Genomic DNA, 27869 nt, shown 5'->3' with positions numbered 1-27869 from the left:
AATATATTTTGATGATAGAATTTAAATATTTAAACTTCAACAGAGAAGCAAAAAGTTTAAAAACTGTTACAAAGTAATAAATCAGAATATATTACTATAATAATCATTAGACGAATTTTTAGTGGTAGTTAAATATGTAAGAAATGAGTCAATTTGCCATGCGTTTGCACTTAAGAAGTGAGAAAGAATTTTCTAGGTCCTTTTAAATATATCATAAGTTTAACGAAGAAACTATTCTGTCACATCATATGATAATCAGATAAAGATTATATTAGAGCAAAGAACAAATACTACTATGTTTTTGGATGTTAAGGTATATACTTATTTTGGTTTTGAGAAATTGTGGGGATTTCAACTTGGTGTATTGTTATTGCTAGGCTGGCATCATATCCGTTGTTAATTTTAGGATAGGGTCCCCTTTCCACAATACCATGCACCTGATCTGTCCTTTTAGCCTTCCCATCATCAATGGCACAGAGTTGCATTACCTACCTTGGCTGGCCTGGATCCGGCAGTCCTTCCAATTTTAGACTCTAGATAGTGCAGGATGGTGGAAATGATCCAATGCACCCAGCTTTAGATTGAGAAGGTAGCCCATTAAAGTGTGGCCTGGGTTCTGTTCTCAAGCCTCCTAAGTAGTTAAGAGTACAGTTGGGAGCCCTGGTGCCAAGCAGTAAATATTTTTAAGCAATTAGACATATATGACTTAGGTTTGTGATTACCTCAGGAAAAGTATAAAAGAGCAGTGAAGCATAGAGGACAGGCAGCATTTTAACTAGCTACTCAGAGACTGAATCAGCTTAGCTAGCTACTCAGGAGGCTGAGATCTGAAGACCACTGTTCAAAGCCAGACCAATCATGAAAATACATGTGATTATCTCAAAACAACCAGAAGTGGAGCAGTGGCTCAAGTGGTAGACTACTATCCTTGACCACAGAAGCTTTGGCATAGTGTCTAGGCACTATCAAGCCTGAGCAATGAATAACGCATGCATGAGCACATGCACATTCACGTGTGTGTACACGCACATATGTGCGCGTGCACACCCACCCACAAATGAGTATTTCAATGCAGAGTTCTTTATTTTTTTACCTTGCTGTACTTTATTTCCCTGTATTAGTCCACCAATTAACAAAATTAGCTAAGCACCTATTTACATAAAACTCATCATGTTTCTCTAAAGTCTACTCTCTTTTTGTAAGCCTGCTTTTATTTGACATAAAAGTAAATTATTCAGGAGGTCAATTAATCTCCCTCAACTCTGTAGTGTTAGATGATTGTATAGGTTCTTCCTAGCAATATGATTCTGTGAAATCCTGCATCAAGCAGCGTATTTCATTCATGAGAAGGGAAGCCTCTGTCAAACAATTAGTAATAGGTTTTTCGCCTCCTGGCAAGCATCTGTAGTTTTATTATATTGGTATAATTCATGATAAGTCTGTGAATGCCAAAGACTGCACTGAAAATAAAAAGACACTTCTCAGTGATTAGCATTTGTATAACATTCATAGATATGAAAAAGTTTAAATATTACTGAAATTGCTTTGGTATAAATAAAGTTAACCTTGACTATCTTGAGAAAGAAGAATTGTTTTCTCAGCACTTTAGGTAAGAACTTGAGTGAAAGAAACCAAAGGAAATGTGAGGAACCACTCAATACATATATTCAAATGAAACAAACCAACCCAAGAAAACACAAATTAATTCAGTACTCAAGAACCTGCAGGAAATGCAAAAATTTATAAAAAAAATCAGCTATGATAAGCTTATGAAAATCTTGAATATATGGGAGTCTACTGTTGTGAGGATAGTGGTTAAAGCCCAGACTGGACATAAAGATCTGTACACAATGCCAGACACCTGTTATTCTAAATTCCAAGAAGAATAACATCAACTAGACTGAACCCATGATCATACACAAGTAGGAAGCCAGATTCTATCTGAAAATTAATCTGGATAATTTAGGGCTGTGGGCATGACAAACTGGTAAGAACACCCATTTAGGAGACTAAATTCAAACTCTAATATTATGGATATTAAAGAAAAACTATGACTTCAAATAAATGGAATAATTGTAAGATTTGAGTATTTGTGTGGAGAAAAATCCATTAGAGAGATAGAGTGAACCCATGTTGCAATGCTTTCTACTTAAGTGATAATGTTATGTGGTACTCCAGACAGAACAGAGTTATCTTGCAAAGGTAACTGAGCATGGAAGTGCATTTGGGTGATGAAAATACTCTACTTACACAGGTGTTAATTAAATGGATTTTTTTCAGTACAGTGTAGTTTTTGAAATAAGAGCCTGGGTGATGTCCCTGAGCATTTTCTCCAGATGTGACCACTTAATTTATTTTTAATTAATTAATTAATTAGTTTGATGCTAATACTACAGGTTGAAGTCAGGGCCTGGCTCTGTCACAGAATTTGTTATTTTTTTTTGTTTTAGTTTCTCAAGGCTAGCATTTCACTGCTTATACCACAGCTCCATTTCTAGCTTTTGCTGGTTACTTTCAAATCAAAATCGAATGCACTTTTTTTTTCTTGGTCTGGTTTCAAACCACAATTCTCAGATTTCTTCTTTCTGATTATCTAGGATTAAAGCCATGATCCACCAGTGTGGCTTCTACTTTTTCCTCTATACTTATTTAATGCACATATTTAGATAATAAATATTGTCCTGTCACAAATTCAAGTTAGTGATGTAAATTTCTTCCTAAGACCATACAAAAAAATACCATAATATAGTGTAAGAGAACTTACTATTGAACAGATGAGCTTTAAGAGCTTTCTAATAGATCCATTATTTATTGTTACTCAACATTAGAAAAAATGTATAATGCAGTAAGTAAAATACAAGTCCTTTGGAAGGCTACTTAAATTCCTTCTTTTTTTAAAGACACTTGTTTTCATCTAAAAAAGTAGACCTGTCTATTGCCTTCATGTGATTTTGATGATTGAAGATGCTTAATGAAATGTCAAAATGTATTAGTGGTCCTTTGCTATCAATTCTGCCTTTTTCTTCTTGGAGAATATAATGATCAAAGCAATAATTCAGAATCAGAAAGCAAGAGTTCAGAATCATGCTTCCAGTGCAAGTGGATCACCAGTAAGTAATCCTTGATACCATTTTCCACAAAGTTTTGTCACAGATACAATCATCCTGCCTTCTCTAGCTGCTTTCCTAGCCTGTACCTATTCCTTCATTGTACAGCCTGTACCTATTCCTTCATTGTACAGTCTGTACCTCTGCTGTCCATGTACTCCCTAATCCAGTTAGAATAATTTCAAATAGTAAAAATGGAAAAAGAAAATATATCATGGTGAAAAAACATATGCAGAAAATTCACCACATATTTCTGACCAGTTCAACCAACATGAACTATTAGGGAAATACATGGACACCTCATTTCCACTGGCACTTAAAGTATCTGGTTAGGCAATTCTGATGAATATGAGTAACAAGATGAAAAAGTGAAGAATGGCAACAATTGCAAGAAAAAAATGGAGAAGGATCCAAGGAAATTTCTTCTTTGGGCTGCTGAAAATAACCAGCTTACTACAGTGCGAAGAATACTTTCCAAAAAGGCCATTCATGTGAATACTAGGGATGACGATGAGTATACCCCTCTTCGTCGGGAAGCCTACAGTGGACACTTAGACATTGTCCGTGAGTTGGTGGCTCAAGGGGCACATGCAATAACTGTAGATGGCTGGACACCCCTGCAGAGTGCATATACGTGGAATAATACCAGAGTGGCTTCTTTATTCATCATGATCCAGATACCAATGCCCAAACTAAAGGCTTGTTGACCCCCTTGCATCTTGCTGCTGGAAATTGAGATAGGAAAAATAAACTGGAACTGTTTAACCATTATATCAAACCAGGTCTGAAGAACCACTTGGAAGAATCTGTATTTGATATTACCAAACGGATAAGTATGTATCACTACCTCTTTGAAGTTATGGAAGGCTGTACAAATTGTTTTGCTAAATCCTAAATTTTCTGTTAATTTTCTTAAATTTCAAAAATGATATTAATTCCTTTGTGTCAATACAACATATTTTCACAATCCAAATAACAACAATATCTTACAGTAACAATTCACGGATTCTGTGGAATTCTTCAAAGTGAATTGCCTGCCTTTGATGTTAAAATGTATTCAAGATTTTTGTATACATCTATAATGATTTATGCAGAGTTTGTGATTTTGTTAATCAGAAATAATTTTAACTTATCTGTTGAAATGAGTAGTATAGAAACTAAAGATATTTCAGGTGTTTGTCTGAAAAAGTATATTTTAAAATATTCTATATTCTATGTTTGTATAGTGTGTCCATAATCTATTTTATTCTCTCCTAGATATAATACATTGAATTCTACATTGTTTTTATAATATATAGGTTCATTAATGTGTCCTTTCAGATTGCATTCCATATAGAAACAGTTTAAGATTCCTTTTTTTCCTAGGTCCTTATAATATTATATTTCTTTGGGATAAAACAAAAATGTTGTCTAATTTCAAAAGTTGTGTAAAGGCTATGCTATGCAAAGGCCTTTCTAAGGTGAAAATTTAATACACTGATATCAAACTAATTTTTAATTATATGAATTACGTGTATTGTTAAACTTGTAATTCTGTAATCAACATTTTAATAGCTGTTTGTCATTTCTTGCATCTGAAGAATGAACAATTTTGAATACTTCACAAATTTTCATATCATCCTTGTACAAGTGCTATGTTAATCTCTGTATTGTTGTAATTTTGGTATACATGCTGCTGAAGAATGTAGTATCATGTAAATTTAAGTAGTTAATGATGCAATATTTATACAGGCTTATATGCTTAGATGCCTATTTGTAACAAGGAAACCTTATTGTTCCTAAAAATGCTATTGATCTGATTTCCCTAAAATTCTGTGAATAGTTGAAAAAAATGTGTTGTTCAGTTGATTGCTCACATTTGCAATTTTTTTGTCAATGACTATTTTAAGTCTTTTTCATTTGGAATTTGATCATATTTTCAAGTAATTATAGCTAAGTCCAAATATGACGGCTTTTTCAAGTACTTATTTATCCAACTGTGTTAGCGCTGTGGAGCCAATGGATTCAAAGTAAGCCTTGTTTAAGAGCTATTTCTAAATTTCTGCAGCTGAAATTTTCCCAAATGAGGTCTTACTGGCACAAATGTCTACCTGACCCTTTACCCTTCTTCCATGTAGTCACAGACCATCCAGAATATCTTACTCTGACAGCATAGATTGTCTTACTGGAACAAAACTAATCTTAGTTACAAGGGATCATAGAGAGATGAACAGTTCAGCCAGAACTGTTCAGACTAGAAAGCATTTTATCAAAATATGATTGTTTATTATACCTACTATTTCAAAAGTAGCTAAAGCCAATAAGATGAAAAATTGTTCATATGCATGATTACCTAATGTCTTGGCCTGTCTATCTTCCAACCAGGCAGGAACTTATACTACTGCCATTTTATCACCAAATATTTTCATAGTTGTAGGAGAAGTCCATATGTTTCTCTTCATTATTAGGCCTTAAATTGGTAATGTTTTAACCACAGTGTTTCCTCTTGCCTCCAGGCTGTACATCTACAAATGGTAAATCTTTTCGTTTGACTCTACCAAACACTGAAGTAGAGATAATAAAACAGAGTTGCCTTTGATACACTAACCACAACAGAACAGTGCAAAACATGTGCCTTTTATTATATTATATATAGTTATGTATTTTACATTTATATGTGATGATTTTATATTTCACACTCTGAACCTTACTAGAATTAATTGATAATTTGACAAATAAATTAATATTTATTCCAATAAATAGAATTAGAATATAAATAATTAGGTTTAGAATATATATAAGAATATAAAAATATCAATGCAATATTCTAGGTATAAACTTGTGATACCTTCTAAGTGTTCATGGTCTTCTGAATTCACATGGCAATAAAAGAGTGTTGTTTTCCTCTAATCTATATGGGATTTTACTCTGCTGCTCTGTTTATTGTTTTAACTCGCTGGTCCCAAACTGTTTTTCTTCATATTTTTGAAGCATTCTTCCTGATTATGCCCAAATTTTGCTGATATGATGTCTAAAACATACTTTTCTTCTGTAGGACCCATGGATCCTAGGATCTCAGGTCCCAGTTACCTGTATAATCAGATAACAGGGGCAAGACTTCTCACATAGGCCCATGCAACATGCCAACAGAAAGTAATTGAAGACCCATCTCAATTTCTCAGTTCTTATATTTCAGGGCCCCAATTCCTTGTGATGAGGAATTAGCAGCAAGCAATTGTGAAATGCAAGGCAACTTAAAATGAAGGATGAGATCACTGAGAGAAAGTACTGTAATTCAAACATTCAATTGACAGATGACGAACCCATATGAGTGAATAAGATCACAAGTGTCATGAGATTGTTTTTAATACCCCTCCCCTAATGATTAATGGAAGATTTCATTCCAGCATAAATAGGGCCACAAAAAATAGTTCCTGGAAAGATAGATCCATAATTGGTCTACCAAGGCCTGGAGAACTTGACTTAGAGGTCAAATGTAATTCAGAAAAAAACATTAATTGAGAAGATCCTTAGTGCTTCAAAACACTGGTACTTCAGTACAACTTAGTTCTCATTCTCATACCAATGATAACCTACATTTAATCTCCTGAAAGTGTATTCCTTTTCAAATGAACCTTTTAAAATCATATTTGCCAAAATAGCATTCGATAAGTAGATGATAATTAGTGACATTACAAGTTTTTCAAGTGTAGGGAGCAAGTTACAATAGAGTTGATTTATTTACCCAGCACCAACGTCAAATAGGTTCAGCCATTCATTAAAGTGTAGAGATAGTACCACCCACCATATTTGTTGCTCAGTAGGTGCCTTCCAGAAATGGGTTAAATAGATCAAATATTTCAAACCCAAACAGCTATTAAAGAAATTTCATCATTTAATAAGGAATATTTTTAAAAGTCACAAATAGTTGCCTTATATATTGTTTTATGTTTTCCCTATCTGTCTAACATAGCAAGAAATATGACTTTAAGTCTTGAATATGGGTACTCATCAGAGATATGATAAACATAAAATCTGTCTTCTATTTCTATCATATTCCTCTATAGTAGTAAATCTTAGTTTTCTTCCTTTTCCATAACTTATAGCTAGTAGAAAATATTATCCCATGTAAAATAAAATGATAACACCATTGTACAAAGCCATCTATAAAAATTGGTATTTAGGAATACATTCTAAGCCATTTTTAAACTTTCTTGTTGACTAAAGATTAATCTTCCAAGTGGATGGGAATAAAATCATGTCTAGGTGCTTCACATCTCCAGTCTTGCAAATTGTTACTGCAGATGAATGAATTATGGAAATATAAGCTGACATCAGTTCAAGTATATGCAGGATTGAAACTCAATGGAATGTATATAAAACTTTCAAAATAACATCAGTCATTTTAACAAAATGACTATCAGGAAGCTGAAACCAGACAGGAATAATAGTAAAGATAAAAAATGGAACAAGGGGCAAGTACAGCCTAAATACTCAATGTACACATGTGATAAAGGGAGTGGCAAATCGGAAATAAATCTTGGAGAATGGGTTGCTTAAGAATGATAGCATCAGTGCTTGTGATCCAGGAGTATTGGACAATTAGATAGATACATTTAATTGTAGCACACTTGCACAACCTTTTGAAATTCAGTTAAACACACAAAAATCACAACCAAACAGCAATCTCTAGAGAGTATGAATATGACCTTTCAAAATTTTAAGAAGCTGATGAAGGGCAATCTTGGGAAAAGCAAACAAAGCTGTTCAAAGAGGGAAGTTTGGGGTAGGGGAGAATTTGGGACAGATTTAAATACATTGTCTCATATTATAAATTACCTACATCTGTTGCAAATATTTTTCTTCTGCGAGTTCTTCTTGTCTGAACTGGATACTCCAGTCCTAAGCCACATTTGATAGCTTGTGAAGATAGACTAGAAGACATAAGATCAAGTACCCATTGCTCCACTGGAGAGAAAACAATCCTCTGTTTTCTCTCATCTCTCTTCACTACTCTTTCTTCATACTTTTAAGTCGAACTTTTTTTTTTTGGTACTGAGGATAGAACCCAAGACGTCGTACTTGCTTGGCAAGCGCTTTGCCACTGAGCTACATCCCAGCCCCTTAAGTCGATTTTGAATTATATTTTTCCTTCTTTGTTCTGGCAAAGTAATTAGTCAAAGTAATTCACTAATTATTATTTGCCATGTTTTCTATCATGCTGTTTAATTGCCCAAGCGATTCCATTAAACTTCCCTCTTGTATTTGTTTGCCATGAAATTTATGATAATGAGGACAAATCTAATGTAAAACTTTGTCTCCAAAAAACCAGTCCAAGAAGCTGTAATCACAAATAGAAAGCTGTAATCACAAATCAGAAAGTCTTCTTCTGTCTAAAGTGCCCTCAAAAATAAGTACTCCACCACTGTTTGGTTCAATCAATTCTAACCTCAAAGGTATATTTTGCTAACAAGATGTTTAGAGGAAACCGAAGAACACTCCACTTTTATCTTCTCTCAAGATTCTCCTTAGATACCATATCAGGAACAGTGAAGGTATTCTTTGCAAAATTATTTCAGTAGTTTATTTTCCTCTTGATCTTGCATTTGCTAAAGAAGATGTATGGATGAAAATAGAGTTAAATCACCCACACCTTGGAAGACCGTGTCTGCTACAAAAGGACAATGTTTCTATGTCCTACTTCTATGTCCTCCTATTAGCTCTTGCCTGATTTCCAATTATTCATAGCTTCTTGGCTTCAAGTCTAGTGAGCTAAAAGACTATACAGCCTCAGTCACTGCTACATCTTCATGGTTTCTCTTTTTAAAATCTTTTAAGTTGCCTCATTTGGATGTGACATTTATTTTCAGGAATTCATAAAATCAGTTCTGCATTGTAGTGAGCCAAATAGGCTCTGTAAAATCACTTTAGGTAGCAAAATATTAACACAATGTATATCAAAAGTTTTGTCCTCCATCAATGCTGAAGCCAATACGCTTAGCTAGGGCTCTAAGAACACTGTTTTCTAACCTTTTCCATTTGCTCAATTCTTTTCTGAACCCAAAATTTTTGGCTTATGTAATAAGAGAAGTCTTCACTATGTCATGTTAACAAGGATATTATATTTTGTGAGCCACTTAGAAATGTGAAATCATTGGTTTGCTGTATTCAATCAGAATTTTTTTCTGTGTTTCACTGCTTCACGTGCAAAGACATTGAGGAAAGTATTACAAACAGAAAAGTGTAAACCCAATACCTTCTTTCATTGTGGAGGGTACTTTATCCCTAAATATTTTTACCCAAATTATCTTTTTCAGAGAATTACTGTTAATTAAATTACTGATAATTAAATTACTGATAATTACTGATAATTAAAGGTTAATTCACAAATTTTGATGTCTTATTTTTTTAAGAACTTTGAATTTAAATTCCACTACAACCTTGTTTAACACAGTGAGAGTATATTTCCTGGATAAGGACAATTCTCAAGAGAACTTCCTATAGGATTTACAGGAAGGTTTCTGAGGTTTGTTTGTTTAGTGTGAGAAAGAGCCATCTTCACCCACATTGCTTCCTCTCAACTAAGTCTCATGGATTTCTTTGCATGAAAGCCTATTTTCCCAGGAATTTTAAATTTTCTTAATAGGCTAACTAGTTAAAAATTTTGAACAATTAAAATTTACCTGTCATAACTTTAAAACTCTTTTGAAATTCCTTTATCAGAATTGCGAATTCACCAATCCTAATTCCACCTTTACCATAAAAAAGTTAACATGTTGTTTTCATGATATAGTGTCCATGCAACTATTATTTTCCAGTGTTTTTGTTATGTGTTTATATGACCATATAACCTGATGCTAAGAAAAATGAACTCCAAGATATGGAAACAGATTTTTTTATTTGTGGTTGTTGTTTTTGATGTATTATGTGATTTCTATTTTATTTGGGTTTTTCCCTTATGGTTTATCCCCTGCTGTATTTGATTTTGGTACCCTGTGTATTCTGTATACATTTACCTTAATTAGAGAAGGGAAGAGCAATAACAAAATTGTGAGACAAAGGACAAAGGGCAAACCAATGCAATAGCAATACTCACAAGACAATATGTTGGAAATGGGCATTACAACTTGTATGGGGTGAAGCGGGGAAGGAACACTGTGAGAAAAATGAGGGAGAGGTAACAAGTTTGAAAAGTTATGTATTCACTACTTCACAATTACTGTAACCCCACTGTACATCATTTTGATAATAAAATTTAAAAAATAAGCTGCATAAAATATAATTTCCCTGTATTGGTATGGTAAATATTATTCTTTATGTAGTAACTTTTTAAAAATCAATACTATTTGGCATCTAATTTGAATTAATTACCCTTTCTTTATCAGAGGGTCATCAACTTGAATGTTATCCAACTAGGCAATATTTTCACAATATACTTGCCAATATTATGAAAAAAGAATAAATTTAATACTTTCTCATACTGAAATTGAAAACAGTTTAATTTTATGGAAACCCATAACTTTAAAAGTAAATAAGTTGTTAAGAGGACAGAATATATGTGTTATCCAAAATTCCTATGACTAATAACTACTAATTTTTAAATTCTCAACATTCCATACCAGAGAGATTCAAAACAGTACCTGCTTGCATGTTATGAAATACTGCAATACATACAGTTTCCAATGGGGTATTACACATTAATTTAACAGAAATTTAACAGAATTTAACAGAAAAACAGCTACATTTTGGTAGAAGATAAAACTATGGAGCATCTGTAATAATTAATTCTTCAAGGGTAAGCAGTTGTTTATCAGAGTAAACTATTATTTCTATGACCATCAATCCCAAGGTTTATGTCATAAAGTCATCCTAGCCGACCAATTTCCAACTTATAAGGTACACCTTAAAATTCCTTAATTCACATCATGAATAGCTTATCTTTATTGTGAAAAAATACTACACCTCTGCTAATGTGACGCCCTCCTTGTTCTGCAAAGAATACCACAATAAGCTGAGGTGCATCATTTTCCCCCAGTGGTATTCTTGAGAACAGAACACTTGGAATATTATTTATTTTTTGACTTTTTAAACTATCATAGATATTCAGGATGCTAAAATTATTGTTCAAAACCCACCTAGGCAGGAAGGTCTGTTGGATTCTTATCTCCAATAAACTTCTCAGAAAAAGCCAGACACAAGTGCTACTGAGGTTCAAGTGGTAGGACACAAGCCTTGAGCATAAACACACTCAGAGACAGTGTCCAGGCCCAGAGTTCAAGCTCTAGGACAAGCCAATAAAACAGAAACTAAAATGAAAACAAACCCCAAACCTAGCATTTTTTTCAATGTATAAAAAGGCACGTAATTAAGGAAATGGCTTCCTGTGTTACATATAGGTAGAAGAAAGAAGATGTCACACAATTACTCTCTTCATACCATATTATACCAAACCCTCAAAAAATTTCATTTTACAAATTTATGAATTTATGTCACCCATTTGTTGACAACTCTGTCTAGATTATTCACATTATCATGTTATACATGAACTGCTGGAATTATCTATTTACTAACTTCAACTTATAAGAGATATATTCTAGAAAAATACAATGTCGGTATCATTTGTGAATTTGTCAATTAAACCTTCTGCTTAAAAAAGAGTTTTGTAGTAGCCTATAGAAGATGAAATTACAAACAAATCCAAACTATTCATTTTAAATCTCAATTCTACAAAGTCCTATATTAGACAAACTTTGCTATTTCTCCAGGATTAAGCTTTTGTAATACTTCATCATTTCTTTGGAATCCAACAGAATGATGCTTACTTACGTTTGCAATTTTTTGGATGGGAATCATGAGGCATTTTGCATCTAGGAATGTTCTGTAATGAAGAGAGCACTTAAAACACAGCTGAGGATTATATATTGGTTGCATTCCAATAGGAAACTTGATTTCTCAAAACATAATGACAAAATTAGCCCAAACTTCCAACTGTCTAATCCTTTCTTTTTGTTTGTTTTGTTTTATTGAGACAAAATTATACTACCTGTTCCAGGGAAGGTATCGCTATGTATTTCCACTCTCTAATCTACTGTTTCACTTAGTCTGAGTGCTAGAATTCCAGGCTTGTATCACATTGTCCTGCCATAGTGTGCTGGTTTATTTAATCTAGAAACAGACTAGCAATTCTGAATTTATCCTATTTTCTTATCCACTAGACTGACTGCTCAGACTGTTTATGTACTATTTTCAAAGATGTTCTAACATTTGACACAGAATACAAACATTTTCAGACACCTGCAGGGGTCTCTGATTCATTCCTCCATGGATCTGATCCCATTAATAATGATTACTTGAATCTCTTATTGTTTCTGGTCCCTACCTATGTAATATTTTCAACTTTTTTGAAGAAAGTTCACATGAGGGCTTTGTAATATTAAAAATTATCACTTGATTCTAGTCTTACTCAGGACATATTTTCTATTGATTTCTAACTTTTCTACATATTCTAAAAATTGTTTCATTTTGTATTTGTGTGTGCACATATAAGTGTGTTTGTGTGTATGTGTATGTTTGTATGTATGTATGCAAAAGCCTCAAGCTCTTATTTAGCAATCTTGCTCATGACTGGTATTCCAGCTTAATGCTGGTTAATTATAGGTAGTGTCTCAAAGCCTGTTCCTCCCAAGAAGGATGCAAACTGACCTTCCCAGACTCCTTTATATCCTTAGGTTTTATTTTTTCAGGAGTATCAACTTTTAAACTACAAACATATTTGTGAGTGTAAAGTCTTACCTGTAGCCCAGATTTTTAACTCAAGAATTCATATAAAGGTAGATGAACATATACATTACATATCCTGAGTGTACACTGGTAGAAATGTGATCATAAGCCAAGTTGTGGTGAGACCTGAAAATTGGAGTTCAAAGCCAGCATCGGTAGGAAAGTCCTGGAGGCTCTTTTCTGCAATAACTACCAGAAAACTAGAAGTGGCACTGTGGCTCAAGTGGTAGAGCACTAGCCATGAGCTGAATAGCATAGGCACAGCACCCAGTTCCAGATTTCCAGTGCCATGTCCAAAAACAGCAAAAAAGAATACAAGAAAAAGAATGAAAAAGAAATGTGATCTTAGTCACCAGGTTCATTCCTAGTATAATCTCTGTTCTCTCAAGATGGCCTCTTTTTTTCCAAATAAGTCCATACTCTTATATCTGACTTGGAGTGGGAACAGAATCATTCTTCCATTCTACTTTTTACAAATTTACGTGATTAGCAAGTGTGATTTAGAAAGGGAGTGGCCTCATGCTTCATTTTCCACTTAGGAGTAATGCTTTCTCTATATTACTCACATAAATCTACATACTGGACTTGGCTTTATTGTTTCAATGTTGTCTTATTTCTAGAGTCTTCTATATTGTATCGAACCCTTATACTTAAACACAGAACTTCTCTTTCTCCTATTATTGCTATTGTTTCTCTTACTGTTAACTCATGTACACTTGGGATATTAATGCACAGCATATACACTCACAAAAAATAGTCTGAGAACCTTCTTTCCATTTAAAATTCACCTTAATTTACAGAGCACTTAAGAAGTTTGAACTCAATATACTCATGGATAATGTGTTTATAAGCAATTTAAATTTCATATTTTCTCTTTGCTAAGTTGTCTCTGAAATACATGTTACCTCATGTACACTGGTGTCCTTGTGTTATTTCCATGATGCCAGAAAACATTCATTTTATCTGGAGCAGCACCATAGATTGTTACTGGAAGTAAGTGGAAGCAACTGTTACTGGATGTGGCAACTGATCCCAGGAGAGGAATTGAACATAGAGGAATGATAAATTTCAGGTTAACTTTTGAATTCCTTTTCAGTGTACAAGAAAAGAATCCAAGGCTTGCAGGAAACTCTGTCCCTGACTTTTTTGACTGTGATCTTTACTCATATAAAACTTGTCTATAAACTTCTAGTTGAGAGTATGACAAAAGGAAACAATGTGTCATTTAAAGGCCAGCATAGAAAAAAAGGAAATAACGTTGTTTTAAAATGTTCTACTGCAAAGAAACAAAGATATGGAGGTTTTAAAGGTGTTATGGATGTATGTTTCACTCCTGAGATGATTCTCTTGTTGCAGGTATCACTTATCAATTCCTTTAGTTTGGGCCTGAGTTCTCCAGAGCAATAAGGATTCCAAAAAGCAGGATCCCGTGAGTATGAGCAGCAAAATCAGCCTCTTCTCAGACCAGTGCTCCTTTAAGGAGGGTCCTAAAGAAATACCTGGGGTTTGTTTTGTTTGCTTGTTTGTTTAGTTTGTGCTGGTTCTGGGGCTTGAACTCAGAGGCTGGAGGCTGTCTCTGTTCAGTTTTCTTTCCTGCCCACCTGCCCTCAAAGCTAGTACTCTACTGCTTGAGCCAAAACTCCACTTCTGGCTTTTTTGGTGTTTAATTACAGATAAGAGTTTGACAGAATGTCCTGCCTGGGTTGGCTTTGAGATAGTAATAAATCCAAGTGACATCAACTATATGGACTTCTCTTTTGAACCAAGAAATATTAAATGAAGTTTATTATAAATCTAACATTGATAATTTTTATAAAAAGTGAATGTGTCCAGCAAAAAGGCCATAACTTTCCTCAGCAAAATAGGTGAATTGAATCATTTTGGAATTAATTTCTCTGCTTGGGAAGATTACTATTGACTTTGTCTTCCCTTTTGGGGAAACTTAAAGTCATATTTGCACTTTTCTGTTGGTCATGGGGCTTGAACTCTGATCCTGGGCACTGTCCCTACACTCTTCAACTCAAGTCCGGTGCTCTACCACTTTAGCTACAGCACCACATCTGGATTTCTGGTGGTTAATTGAAGATAAGGGTCTCATGGATTTTCCTGACTAGGCTAGCTTTGAACCACAATCCTCTGGTCTCAACCTCCTGAGTAGCTAGGATTGCAGGCGTGAGCCACCAACTCACAGCTCATATTTGCATTATGTAGAAATAGACATTATGTAGACAAAGAATGGAAATTTGAATCAAATGATGTGACATTGCAGGTTTTCAGAAAAATTGAGGTAGCAATAAATATGCCCTCTTTTTCCATGTTGTTACATTAATGGCTCTTGAGCTATGGGACTCTTACATTAGCGTTGTCTGCTGTCTGCATATGTGGACTTAGTATCAGAAATTGTTCATAGAGAAATAGAGAAAGACTGAGATTTTAGAAAGCAAAGAAGGTCAGGTATGAAATAGCAGCTTAGAAGGATATACAATTTATCACATAGAGATTAAGAACTAGCCTAAGTGATTAGAATGCTAAAGGCAATGAGGAATAAGCCTAGTTGATAACTAGTTCTTCAATAACCAAAAATGGTTCCCTAGAATGGTTTCTGATATACCTTAGTTACTACAATTTATTCCTTCCATCTGGAGTTATTCCTCTTCTTCTGTCACAACTGTTAATTAGCTTCTGCCTTTTGAAGCCATGACTGAGCAAAAAGATTTCCAAATCTCACTTAGACTACCCTTCTCATTATCATTAGCAGTGAACACTCAAAAGCCTGGAATCTTTGAATTTCCAGAATTAATCTTCACCTGACATCTCAGCACATTCCTGAAAATGATTGCCGTTACCTTATGAACAATTTTTTTTTTTCAACACAGTATCCTAATATAGCTAAAGTGCATGAATTAGCGACTATTGTCAGGTATCAGTATGGAATAAGCAATTATATATTCCTACTATGTGTTCTTTATTTTACATTTACTAACTACATGTCTGTTGTTGTTGTTGTTGTTGTTTTGCCTGTCCTGGAGCTTAAACTCAGGGATAAGGAATTATTCCTTAGCTTTTTTTCCTCAAGGATAACCCTCTACCACTTGAGGCACAGCACCATTTTCAGTGATTCTTTTTCTGTTTTTGTGGTACTGAGGATTTGAACCCAGGGTTTCATGCATGCTAGGCAATCACCATACCATGAAGCCACTTTCCCAGAGCCCTAAATGACTTTCTTAAGATGGCATTACATTTTCATTCTTTAACTATTTATCAAAATTTTGGCCAGAATTTTTTTTGCTAGAAAAGGACATTGAACACAATACTGAGTCCAGTAAGGCTAGATGGACAATGAATAACCGTCTTGGTCTAGCCAGACACAGAAGGGCTTACCTCATGGAGCTGGTACAACAGACTGAGCAAGACATTTCCTGACCCACAGCACACCTCCAGAATGAGAGGGCCACCTTGGTTCCAGCCACATGGGGACGCTGGTCCACCTCTTCCAGCACCCCTTCAACAAGTTCCTGTGTGAGAGAGACAGAGATTGAAAGAAGGTCAGAATTACACTTAAGCCAGGTGCAAATGGCTCAGATCTATACTTCTAAGTACATTGGAGGCTGAGATATGAGTATCACGGTTCATAGCCAACTCGGCAGGAACGACTGTGAGACTTTATCTCCAAAGAACCACGAGAAAACTGAAAGTGGTGCTGTGACTCAAGTGGTAGAGTGCTAGCCTTGAGCTGAGGAGCTCTGGGACATTTCCCAGACCCAGAGTTCAAGCCCCACGAATGACAAGAAGTGGACTTCTCACCACAAGAATTGGACTGAATAGCACCCATTGTCCTAGGGAGCATGGCAGCGAAGTCAGGCCAAGCTTCCTGTCAGCTGGGAGTCATGAATAGGTCACCAGGCTACTCTGTGCCTCAGTTTCCTCAGCTGCCAAAGTGAACAAAGTGAAGGATCCCCTTCCTCATGGGCATAGGGTAATAATGAAAGAGAGCCATGTTTTGTTTCATAATCCCATGCTTGTCGCACCATTAATAATACACACCATCTGAGCTCTTTCCAGGTATCTTCTTGTCATATGCTCACAGAATTGCTGAGAACTGTATCTGAAGGCCTCTCCCTCTGTGCCTGGCCCTGCTTGAGAGATCCCTCTGTATTAATCCCTTGTTTCCTAACAACTGTCACATGAGGAGATTGAAGTCCAACGGTTGAGGCCCAACCCAGAGCTTCAACTGTGGTCAAAAATTGGCTGCCATGGACTGAGTTTGGTTGGGACAATCCATCTAAACCAATGACTGAGGATGGCACCACATGTCTACCATCCCAACTACAGAGGACAGGGCCTGGTGGTGCACGCCTGTCACAGATAGGAGGATCGTGATCCAGCCAAGCCTGAGCATATATTAAGTCTCCATCCCAGAAATCCACAAGACATAAAAGCTTGGCTCGAAAGTTAGAAGACCTGACTGGCAAGCCTAAGGCCTTGAGGTCAAACCCTAATATACAAAAAAGAAGCAGAGGCCCAGTGCCAGAAGCTCATGCCTATAATCCTAGCTACTCAGGAGGCTGAGATCTGAAGATCACATCTCAAGTTTTAAAGTAGGGTTGGCCTCGCCCATCAGACATCATGATGAGAAGATCTGGAGTCTGAGCTATGCTGTTGCGCTCCATACTAGCAGAGCTCAATTCCTTACTAAGTGTTGGCAATGCTCTCTGTCCCCCTGGGAAGCCACCCCCTGCGGGCCACACTCCCAGGTCCTCACAAGCTCCCACTGCCACCAACCAGGCCCAAGGGAGTACACAGCTCCATTGCACACATATCCTTTTTTCTTGTAATTTAACAGTGCTGAGTCCCCTTCAAGCGTCACATCCTTCCAGGTTCCCATACCTCAGCTGCAAAGCCCAATCACCCCTCAAAGATAGCAGGTAGAAGTTACCAAAGCATCCAGCCTCCTTGTTACAACCCACTTCTACATACATACATACATACACACACACACACACACACACACATACACACACACACACACACACACAAATCCAGACATGTGAAGACTCATCCATGCAGCACCTGCAATTTGCCAAGTGATCACTCACCTGAGCACAGTCAGGCTGTACAAGGAGAAAGATGATCTCTCTCTCCCTCACTGTCTGTATCTGTCTCTCTATCTCTCTCTGTCTCTCTGTCTTTCTCTCCCTCCCTCTCTCTCTCTCTCTCTCTCTCTCTCTCTCTCTCTCTCTCTCTCTCTCTCATACACACACACACACACACACACACACACACACACACACACACAGACTCAGAGCAGTGCCTCTCCTGAGTTTGTTGGAGACAAAATGGACCGGGAGCACCAGCAGATGCTGGCAGAGCTGGGAAATGTGATCACCCTGTGAGAACTGTTGACAGTTTGGGCAGGGAGGGGACAGGCAAGGTGTATGTGTGAGTGTGTGGGTGGGAGTGTGTTCCTCCAAGATATTCACCTTCTACTCTGACCCCCAGCACACTCACCTCCCTACTGGGCTTTTCTGGGACCCTCTTCTGGTGAAAAGGAGACTGAGCACAGAAGAAAAGAGCTCACACAAGAAGGGGGCCCTGTCTTCTGCATCCAACACCCCCACCCCCAGAAAAAAGGAAAAGACCCCACAAGGCAGGTGTGGACATGCTCCTTGCCACCTCTGACTAAAGCCAGCAGGTTTCTATGAGGGAGAGGAAGGGTGCAGATGCGCTGCTGTGTGGCTCCCACTGCTCCAGGCCAGGGGCTCTGTGGCACCCACTCCACACCCAACCCTGCTTCTCCCCATTTCCTGGGACATTGGCAGCCAGGGATGGGGTGGGAACCTCAGATCAACACCCACTTCCACCCTGGGGCGCATTTTAGGCAGGGCCTGGACCGGACTGTGGGGCACGAGGGAGTTTCCAGTAGGGGGGGAGTGAGGGAGGGGGGAGGGAGAGAGGGTGAGATATGGTGTCTATGGGGTCGGGTGCAGGCCTGTGTGTCATCCAATCACATGTGCTGCTGGGAGAAGTGGTTGGCAGCTGCTCCCAGTGGGGCGAGCAGCTATGGCAGAGGCATGGCAACACTCAGGCTAGGAGCAGAGGACAGGGGGGCCAGTACCAGGTCAGGGCCGCAAGCCGGCCAGTGGCGCACCATTACACCATTGCCTGAGGACTCCAAGAGGCACCATGGGACTGAGTGGGCAGCACCAGCTTTGAAAAGCTGCACCTGGGAAGGAGGGGGGAAGGGGCCTGGGAGCAGGCAGGCACATGGTGGGGCTGAGCAAGGCCTTCCTCTTAGGCCTCAAGTCTCCTCTCAGTCACCTCTAACTTCCTCAACTGCTGGTAGTACTGTCAACCAACAGAGGGAATCCCAGTGCTACAGGGCATCATGGAATGTGGGCATGGCCATCATTCTTGTATCCCATTGGTCAGAAATAACCATGAAAGAATGGGGGTGTAGCTGGAATCCTGTCATGCAGGTAGAGTGGGCGTAGTCAAGATGACAGCAGTCCCTTTCCCAGGGAACTCTGTCCAATCCAGTTGGGGACAAGAGGGTGACCTGATTTAGCCAGATGGCTACACATATTGTTGTGTATGTCTGCTTGTGCCAGTCCCAGACCTTGAACCCAGGATTTGGGCACAGTCCATGAGCTGCTTTTGCTCAAGGCTAGCCCTCTACCATTGGAGCCACATGGCTCTACTTATGGCTTTGTTGGCAGTTAAGTTGGACGGGGGTTTCAAGGACTTTCCTGCCTAGGGTGACTTTGACGATGATCCTCCTATCACAGCCTTGTAACTGTCAAAGAGGACTGCTGAGAGCCACTGTGCCTGCCTAATCATTGATCTTGCTGATGTTCTTGGAAAGCCGGTGAGTTCCCTATCCTTAGGTTTAAGTTGTGGGAGCTGGAGCCCACAATTTAAATCCTGGTCCTGCCACCTCCAAATGGCAGGAGATCCTAAGAAACCCATTCCTACTCATAAGATTACCAATGGAATGTGATGTATGTCATGATTGAATGGGCAGTTCTTGAATTAATCTAGGATAAAATTTCCAGCCCAATTAGTGAGGAGGAGTGTGGGTGGGCTCTGAAGGCCAGGAGAAAAAGGCCTCTTTGTACCCCCAGGCTATCTCTCTCCCCAGTGCTGTTTTGACAGGAAGACTTCATTTGTGCCACCTCCCGTGGCAAGCCAAGTTCCCTGCACTTATCCTGTCTTTGTTAGACTATGTTCCAGTGTTAAAATAACCTGCTACGATTAATTCAAGGGTCCTTCTGGCAGACAACTAGGGAGCTGAACCTAATGAAATGACTCATTATAGGCAATGGTGCCTCCCTAGGTTTCTGGAAGCTTGCTAAATCTAAGCACATGTGTAATATCACAATGATTCCTATCATCTAGGGCTGGTGAAGCTCATCAGATTTTGAAACATTTGACCTCTCCTAGTCGGGCCATGGGTGGCTGTGTTTCGGGGTTGAACACAGGACCTGGGTGCTGACCATGAGCTCAGAACAGAAGCTCAGTGCTTTACCATTTGGTGTCACAGCTTCACTTCTGGCATCTGTGTTTGTGTGTGTGTGTTTGTGTGTGTGTGTGTGTGTGTACATGTATGTGTGTTCATTCACTTGTCCTGGAGCTTGAACTCAGGACCTGAGCACTGTACCTGAGTTTCTCCTTTAGAAGGAAAGCATTCTACCACTTGAGCCACACAGCCACTTCAGGCTTTTTTCTAGTGATGTGGTACTAAGGAATCAAACCCATGATTCATACATGCAAAACACTCCACCCCTAAGACACATTCTCAGTACACCACTTCAGGGTTCTTTCTTTCTTTTCTTGGAAGTTGGAAGGCCTGGGTGCTGTAATTGAGCTCTTCAGCTAAAGCCAATTGCTTGAACTACAGCATCCCTTCAGGTTTTTGGTGGGTCACTGGAGAGAAGCGTCTCAAGGAATTTTCTGTCCAGGCTGGTTTTGGACCGTGATCCTCAGCTCTCTGCCACCTGTTCAGCTAGGATGACAGGTTTGAGGCTTCCACTTCAAGTTTCTAAATGGTGAATAGGAGATAAAAGTCTCATGAGACCATTTGTGTCTGGGACACTTTTGAACCTAGATCGTCAGATCTCAGTTTCCTGAGTAGGCAGTATGACAGACCTTAGCTACTACACGCCTAGACCCTAACACTCTGTTGCAAGGGGGTCCTTGCCTCCACGTGGTAGGGCACTAGCCATGATCCCAACAGGTAAGTGTCAGTGGCTAGGTCCTGAGTTCAAGGTTCATGACTGAGAAACTTAAACCAAAACAATTGTCTGCAGGAGACAACTCATTATAGTTAGGTACATACATAATTTTGGCCCTGACAGGGAGACATATCTGAGCCACAAGTTTCTCATCTGCACAATCATCTTACTTGTGGAGCTCTTACAAGAACCAGATGAAAAAGTGCACCGCGTGAATGACTCAACACACAGCATCTCATGAAGGACTCACATAGCTGTATCCCACATGCTGTCATTAAATTAGGGTGCTTTCATCAGTATCACCATTCTTTCAGAAACACATCACAAACCATCCAAATTTAGATTTTAGAGGTATGGGGTTTTTTGGGGGGACGGCATCAGCCATGGGATTGCACTGAAAGTTTGGGGGTACTGTCCTAAAATCTTTTGCTCAAGACTATAGCTCTACCACTTTGAGCCACAGCTCAGAGTTTCACAGACATCCTAACAGGGCTGGGTTTTAAACCCACCAGTGTCAGATCTCATCCCCTGAGTATCTTGGATGACAGGGGTAAGCAAGCCAGCAGCATCCCGTTCTGTGAAGCTGGGTTGCAGTGGTTTACCTCTGACTAAGTCAGGTTAGACGGCAGCTGTCAGCACTAGACTCTCCGCTTGCTCTTTGATGAGGTATTTGCAGCCCTATCCTTATATAGTTGCAGTCAGAACATTCTATCTTTTCCTTTTGATTTTTTGTTTTGGTGCCAGTCATGGGTCTTGAGTAAGGGTCCAGACACAGTCCCTAATCTTTTATGCTCAAAGCTAGTGCTCAACTGCTTGACCAACAGCACAACTTCTGGATTTTTCTATGCACACAGTAGTGAGGAATCGAACCCAGGGCTTTGTCCGTACTAGGCGAGCACTCTATCACTCAACCCTAGTAGTGAAAAGTGTATAAACAGATAAATGTTTAGATTTGTAGATAGATAGATAGAAACATACATACATACATACATACATACATAGATGTAGATGTATATAACGTAAGATGTCTCTATATTATGAAATTGCATTTACAATATTACTACCAATTATTGGCAATTAAATTATTCCTTCCTTTTTTAAGCATCATGATTGAATACATAATAAAATATTAATTAAAAATTAGTCAATGTAGTATAATTGCATATAATTTTATAATATAATCGTACACTAACTACTAATGTAATTGTTACTTTTACAACATTCCACTCATACAGATGAATATTGGAAAGTGTTTCATAGAATCTCCTTATAAAAAAAAATGTGTCAGAATTGTCTTCTTACTCCATGAATAAATTTTTGGCCATGCTGGGATTTCAACACACGGCCTAAAATGCCAAATTCATAAATGAGGTCACAGTCTTAGCACACCAGCCTCTGGCAAACTGAGCTGCAAGGAAGTTCTTATAATCAAGGAAGGACTTATAATCAAGCCAAAGTAGTGCCCAGTATATATATATAAAATATATATATATTTTATATATACATATATATATATATATATATATATAATATATATATATTGCCATTCAAAGCCAGCCTGGGCAGGAAAGTCAGGGAGACTCTGTTCTCCAAGAACCACCAGAAAACCAGAAGTGGTGCTGTGGCTCAAGTGGTAAGCTGAAGAGCTGGGGGACAGTAACCAGGCCCAGAGTTTGAGCCACATGACCTATACCTGGCCTGCTTTGACCTCATGCTGTGACTCTAAGAAGAGTATTTTCCAGTGGGCTCCTGAGGGTCTCCCAATGTCTAGGTGTCCTACAAGTCTTGAGAGCAGCCTCTTTAGAGGCCTTTGCATACAGAGTGGGCCACAGTACCAGAGAAAGATTGAGCCTTGTGACACGGAGGTCATCGACCGGGTCATCAGAATGACATCTATCATGAGAGCAGTGTGGATCTGAGCACTAAATTGACTTCTCAGACCACGGTTCTGGTCCAGGAGGGGTAGAACAGTTAATGCCTGCTCACATGGATATCACAGGAATGCAAAATTGTCAGGCAAACCTTGGGCAGTGTTCAGTTGGGCTCATGAAAGACTTGTAGGCTCAGGATCCAAAGCCGGCTGGCTGCTGTTTGTAGTAAACGCTATATCCCAGGAGTCCCAGTGCTCAGAACCCTGCTTTCCTCCCCAGTGCGTAGATGGAGACACAGGTTCCATGGAACTTACTGCCATGGCCCAGACCTCTCAGCCCAAGAAGGACTTAGGGAGAAACAACTGATGTGCTTTACGAGTTTACTATGATTATGCCTCAGGACTGCCCCCAGTTCTAGCTCAGCTTATCAATACCACCTTCCTCTGTGTGTGTGTGTGTGTGTGTGTGTGTGCATGTGTGCACGTGCTCATGAGAGCATCTTGGTAGTAGGACTTGAACTCAGGGCCCGGGTTCTGTCCTTCATTTTTTTCATTCAAGGATATCATTGTACCACTTGAGCCAGAGCTTTACTTCCAGCTTTAGGGTGGTTTTTGGGAGAAGACAGTCTCACAGATATTTCTTGCTGCGTTGCCTCTGAATGCCAATCCTCAGATCTCAGCCTACTGAGGGAGCTAGGAATATAAGAGCATGAGCCATTAGCATCTGGCCATGCTTTTCTTCTTGGATAAAACAGAATACCTGTCTTCTAGCTGAGCACCCATCTACAGCTATCCCACCTACCTCTACCGCTACCCCTACCCCTCCAGGTTTCAGAGGAAACATTCCTTCCCCTGAGGACAAAGAAATAGGATGCACTGACAGGTTTGAACTTTATGTTCTCCACACAGTCAGGGGCTGCTGGTAGCTGATGTAGAAGGCAGTGATCTAGGCCAGAGCAAGTAAATAGCTGTTAGAACAGAAGAGACTATGAAAAGACATACATGCAGCTGGATGCAAGCGGCTCATGCCTATAATCCTAGCTCCTCAAGGCAGACACTGGAGGATCAATCAAGATTCAAAGCTAGCCTGGGTAGACTCTTATTTCCAATGAATCACTAAAAAGCTGGGAAGTGGAGCTACTATATTTCAAGTGGTAGAGCACCAACTTTGTGCAAACAGGCTAAAGGTTACCACCTAGGCTCTGAGTTCAAGCCCCAGTAAACACACACACACTCACACACACACACACACACACACACACACACACACACACAAACCATGTGCATGCAAAATCAGAGATTTCTACACTGCAATATTTAGGTATTCTCTACCTTTTCCCCATTAAGCCTAGTGGCTGTTGCCCTAGGAGTTTGATGCATACAACACCACTTGGCATCTTTAATTTTGGGAAACAGAATGGCTAGAAAATCAGCATTCCCCCATCCCAGCTCCTTGATTGGGTCATAGTGTATCTAGGCCCTTTGGGTCTCCTTTTACAGACTTGCCAAGATGCTTTTAAAAGGCATCACATTCTGGGCACTGGTGGCTCACACTTGTCATTCTAGCTGCTCAAGAAGTTGAGATCTGGAGGATCACGGTGCCAAGCCAGCCTGGGCAGGAAAGTGTGTGAGACTTTTATCCTTGATGAAACATCAGAAAACAAGAAGTGGCCCTGTAGCTCAAGTAGTAGAGTGCCAGCCTTGAGAAAAAGAGCTCAAGGACAGCGCTCATGGAAAACAACAACAAGGAGAGGCATTGCATTTTGACTCTGGGATTGACATGGGCCGAATATAATTGGGATTTTCAAGTGCACCAAGATAAAGCAGTACCTCCTTTAGTCCTGTGTTCCTCCATCTTGTCTCATCCCCTGACCTTGGCATGCTTTGGGTCAGCATGGCCCTAGTTGGATGGAAGGGCTCTGAAGAGGAAAATCCCAGAGCAATCACCCACCTCCTTTTTCCCTGCTCACCCTGCTGCTTCTGCCATAGACCTACTTCTTGGAATCCATCCATGAGATCATGGCTGCCAACATTGTGGTGAGTTGTGGGTACAGCCAAACTCGGGGCAGTCAGAGGTGGAAGTCAGTCTGGGACTAGGAGCTTCCACCCTGGGTGTGGGCTGAGTCCAGGGCTGACATTTATTTCATCCTGAACCTTGCAAGGGTGGGGAGACAGTGTAGACTCCACATTGAGTCAGTTAAGATCAGAATCTGGAGGACTACTTTTGTGGGGGAGGCTGTGGGGCTCAGGGGGCCACTGTTCTTGGCACTTCTCTCTCAGGATTCCCCTCTCCCTCTCTCATCCCTCAATGGTAAAAGAGAAACTTTAAATAAGGGTGTCAAAGAGGGGGAAGTGGAGTAATTCTGTGTGAACCAGATTTGTGCTTCATATTCATCCTAGCCCCTACTTCCTATTTATCTGAGTAATGAACATATGTGTTTGGGGGCAGGGGATCATCTTAGCTGAGACTGTGGCTCAGTGGTATAGTGGTTGCCTAGCATGCCTGAAGCCTTGGGTTCAATTCCACAGAGAAAAAGCTGGAAGCAGAGGTGGAGTTCAACTGGTAGAGCACTGGTCTTGATCAAAAAGAGCTCAGGAATAGTGACCAGGGCCTGAGTTAAAGCCCCATGCCTGGAAGAACAAATCTTTGTGGAGGCTTTGTTTCCCTTTGAAAAAAATTTATTCTTTGTGATAAGCATAACATGGGCTTCTTCCCTGGTCACCAATGGGCCATTAGATATCCCTTGAATTTTGCGTCCTCCCAGCAGCCTCTGCTCTACCCAGCCCACAGTTTACCCTTCCCATCACCAGGCAGATAGAGGCCTAGAGAAGGCCACCTGGCCACCTAGTTCTGGTGGCTGCCAAGAATTTTGAGACTCAGTATGTCACATAGGGAGTCATCATCCCCATCAGCCTACAGAAAAATGTGACAGAGAGCTGCAAGCCTGAGTGCACCGGCTGTGGGTGGCTCTGGATGTGGGACATCTGCGGCAGGATGTACTCTTTGGGAGAGTCCTCTGCGGGGTAGGGAACCCCGACCTCTCCTCTGGCAGTTTCCACAAGGTCTTGAAGTTGCAATTCTTCAAAACCTTTCTTCTCCTCCCTCATTTTGCCCACCCAGGAACCTGAGGCCTCTAAAGCAGCAGCACAGATGGTGGGCTCAGTCTGGACCGACATCTGGAGCCCCTTGAGAGGAGAGACAGCAGCTCCTGCAGCTCTTTCCTCTTCTCTATCTTCTCCTGGGACAGCCGGCACATGCTCTTGGCTTTCTCCCTGCACAGTTGATCCAGGATGAACATCTGTCCTTTACACACCAGGAGCAACTCCTGGACAGTGTGGATATGTGCCGACAGCTGGCTGCATGGATGGTGGAGCTCATCCGCTGGACTATGGAAGTCCACCTCATCAGGCAGGTCGTGGATGAAGCAGATTTTCTTTTTGGACGCCCACATGTCCCACTTCCCATCCTCACACATGCTGTGGTGGCAGCCAACGGGGCAGATACCTGTGGCTCCAGCTCTATCTGGCACTGAGCTGTTGGGTGGACCAAGTGCCTGCAGCAGGGCCGCCGCTCCTGTGGCAGGAGTTTCCTCCTGTGGATGTCAGCCTCCAAGAGTGCTCACAGAGTCACATCCCTCTTACTTTGGGGGATGTCCCCATCCTCTATGATGGGCACATCAGGTGGAGTCGTTTCCTCACCTTTTGCTTCTCCAGGGCTCACACCTTCCCCTTCCCCAGGGAAAGCCAGGAAGATCAGCTGGGCCTGCAGCTACTTGTCCTGTGTTCTGGTTACTTCCAGGCACTTGAGAATGTCCTGCCACTTTGGTGGCATCACCTAGTCCCCACAGTTGGTTGGGCCCTGCACTTGCTAAAGCTGCTCCAACAGCTGGGTCTGCCTCTAGAGGTGCTGCTGCAAGGCCTACTTCTTGGACCTCAGCCGTTCATTGGAGGTGATATGATGCTCACAGGTGGCTCTGAGTTCCTGCAGCTGGGCCAGGGACTGCTCCTGCTGCTCCTGCATCTCCCAAGCCACTTGAGTCTCTCTCTCATCCACCTCTTTCCATTCCTCTATCTTCTCCTCTGAGTGGTCCAGCTGTTCCTGCAGATGTTTCTTCACCTGCTGCTCAGAGTCCAAGATGCTGGCAAACTCGTCCTTCTCACCGCTCACCCTGTGGAGAGCATCCCACAGCAAGGCCAGCTGTTCTTCTAGCTGTGGGTTGCACAGACATGTGCATCATAGGGTCTCAGGGATCCCTTGCCAACCCTCCGCCTTCTCCTCCAGTCTCCGCAATTGCTCCCACTGCTCTGCGTTCTGGAGATGGGGACTCTGGTTTTCCTGGACCTGGATGTAAAGTTGTTCCTCCAGGTTTTTCAACTCCATCTACCTGCGGTAGGCCTGGGTCTGGAGCTGCCCCTTGGCCTGAGATTGTCCTGTGGGGGGCAGTGGCTCTGCCAGTGTCCTTCTCAGTTCCCCCAGCTCTTTCTCAAAATCCAGCACCTACCTACCCCCTCCCTCCTTCTCCTCTGTCAGTTGGTTCACCTGCTCGGTCAGCCACTGGGCCTCCTCCTTCGCGTGGACCTCTCAATGCTCAGGTCCTCCACGAAGTTGTCTCTCTCCAGATTCGCTGCTGTCACCATCCAGCTCAGATTGTCCAGTAGTCTTCTCAGTACCTCATGCCCTGCCAGTGCATGTTGGAACTTGCAGATTCTGTTATTCCTGTTGCTCCTCTATGTCCAGAGCGCTTCCAGCTTCTCCTGCAACTCTGTGTTCACTTGCTCCAGGTCATAGAAGCTTCTGATCTTTTACTCGAGCTGAAGTGCTACATCATTCAGCTGTTCGAAGAACATTTCAGTCTCTTTCTGTGCAGCAGTGACTGCAGAATCCTCCATCTCCAGCTCTGC

General features: G+C 40.3%; 1 pseudogene; it reads right to left on the bottom strand.

The window, feature by feature from the left end:
- Positions 1-4691: 4691 nt before the first annotated feature.
- On the bottom strand, positions 4692-4791 carry LOC122118455 (annotated as a pseudogene).
- Between the last annotated feature and the right edge of the window lie 23078 nt (positions 4792-27869).

Source organism: Dipodomys spectabilis, unplaced genomic scaffold, assembly GCF_019054845.1.
Source record: "Dipodomys spectabilis isolate Male_0828 unplaced genomic scaffold, ASM1905484v1 ptg000152l, whole genome shotgun sequence".
NCBI lineage: Eukaryota > Metazoa > Chordata > Mammalia > Rodentia > Heteromyidae > Dipodomys > Dipodomys spectabilis.
Note: the sequence above shows the minus strand (reverse complement) of the source record. Positions and strands in the feature narration are given on the sequence as shown.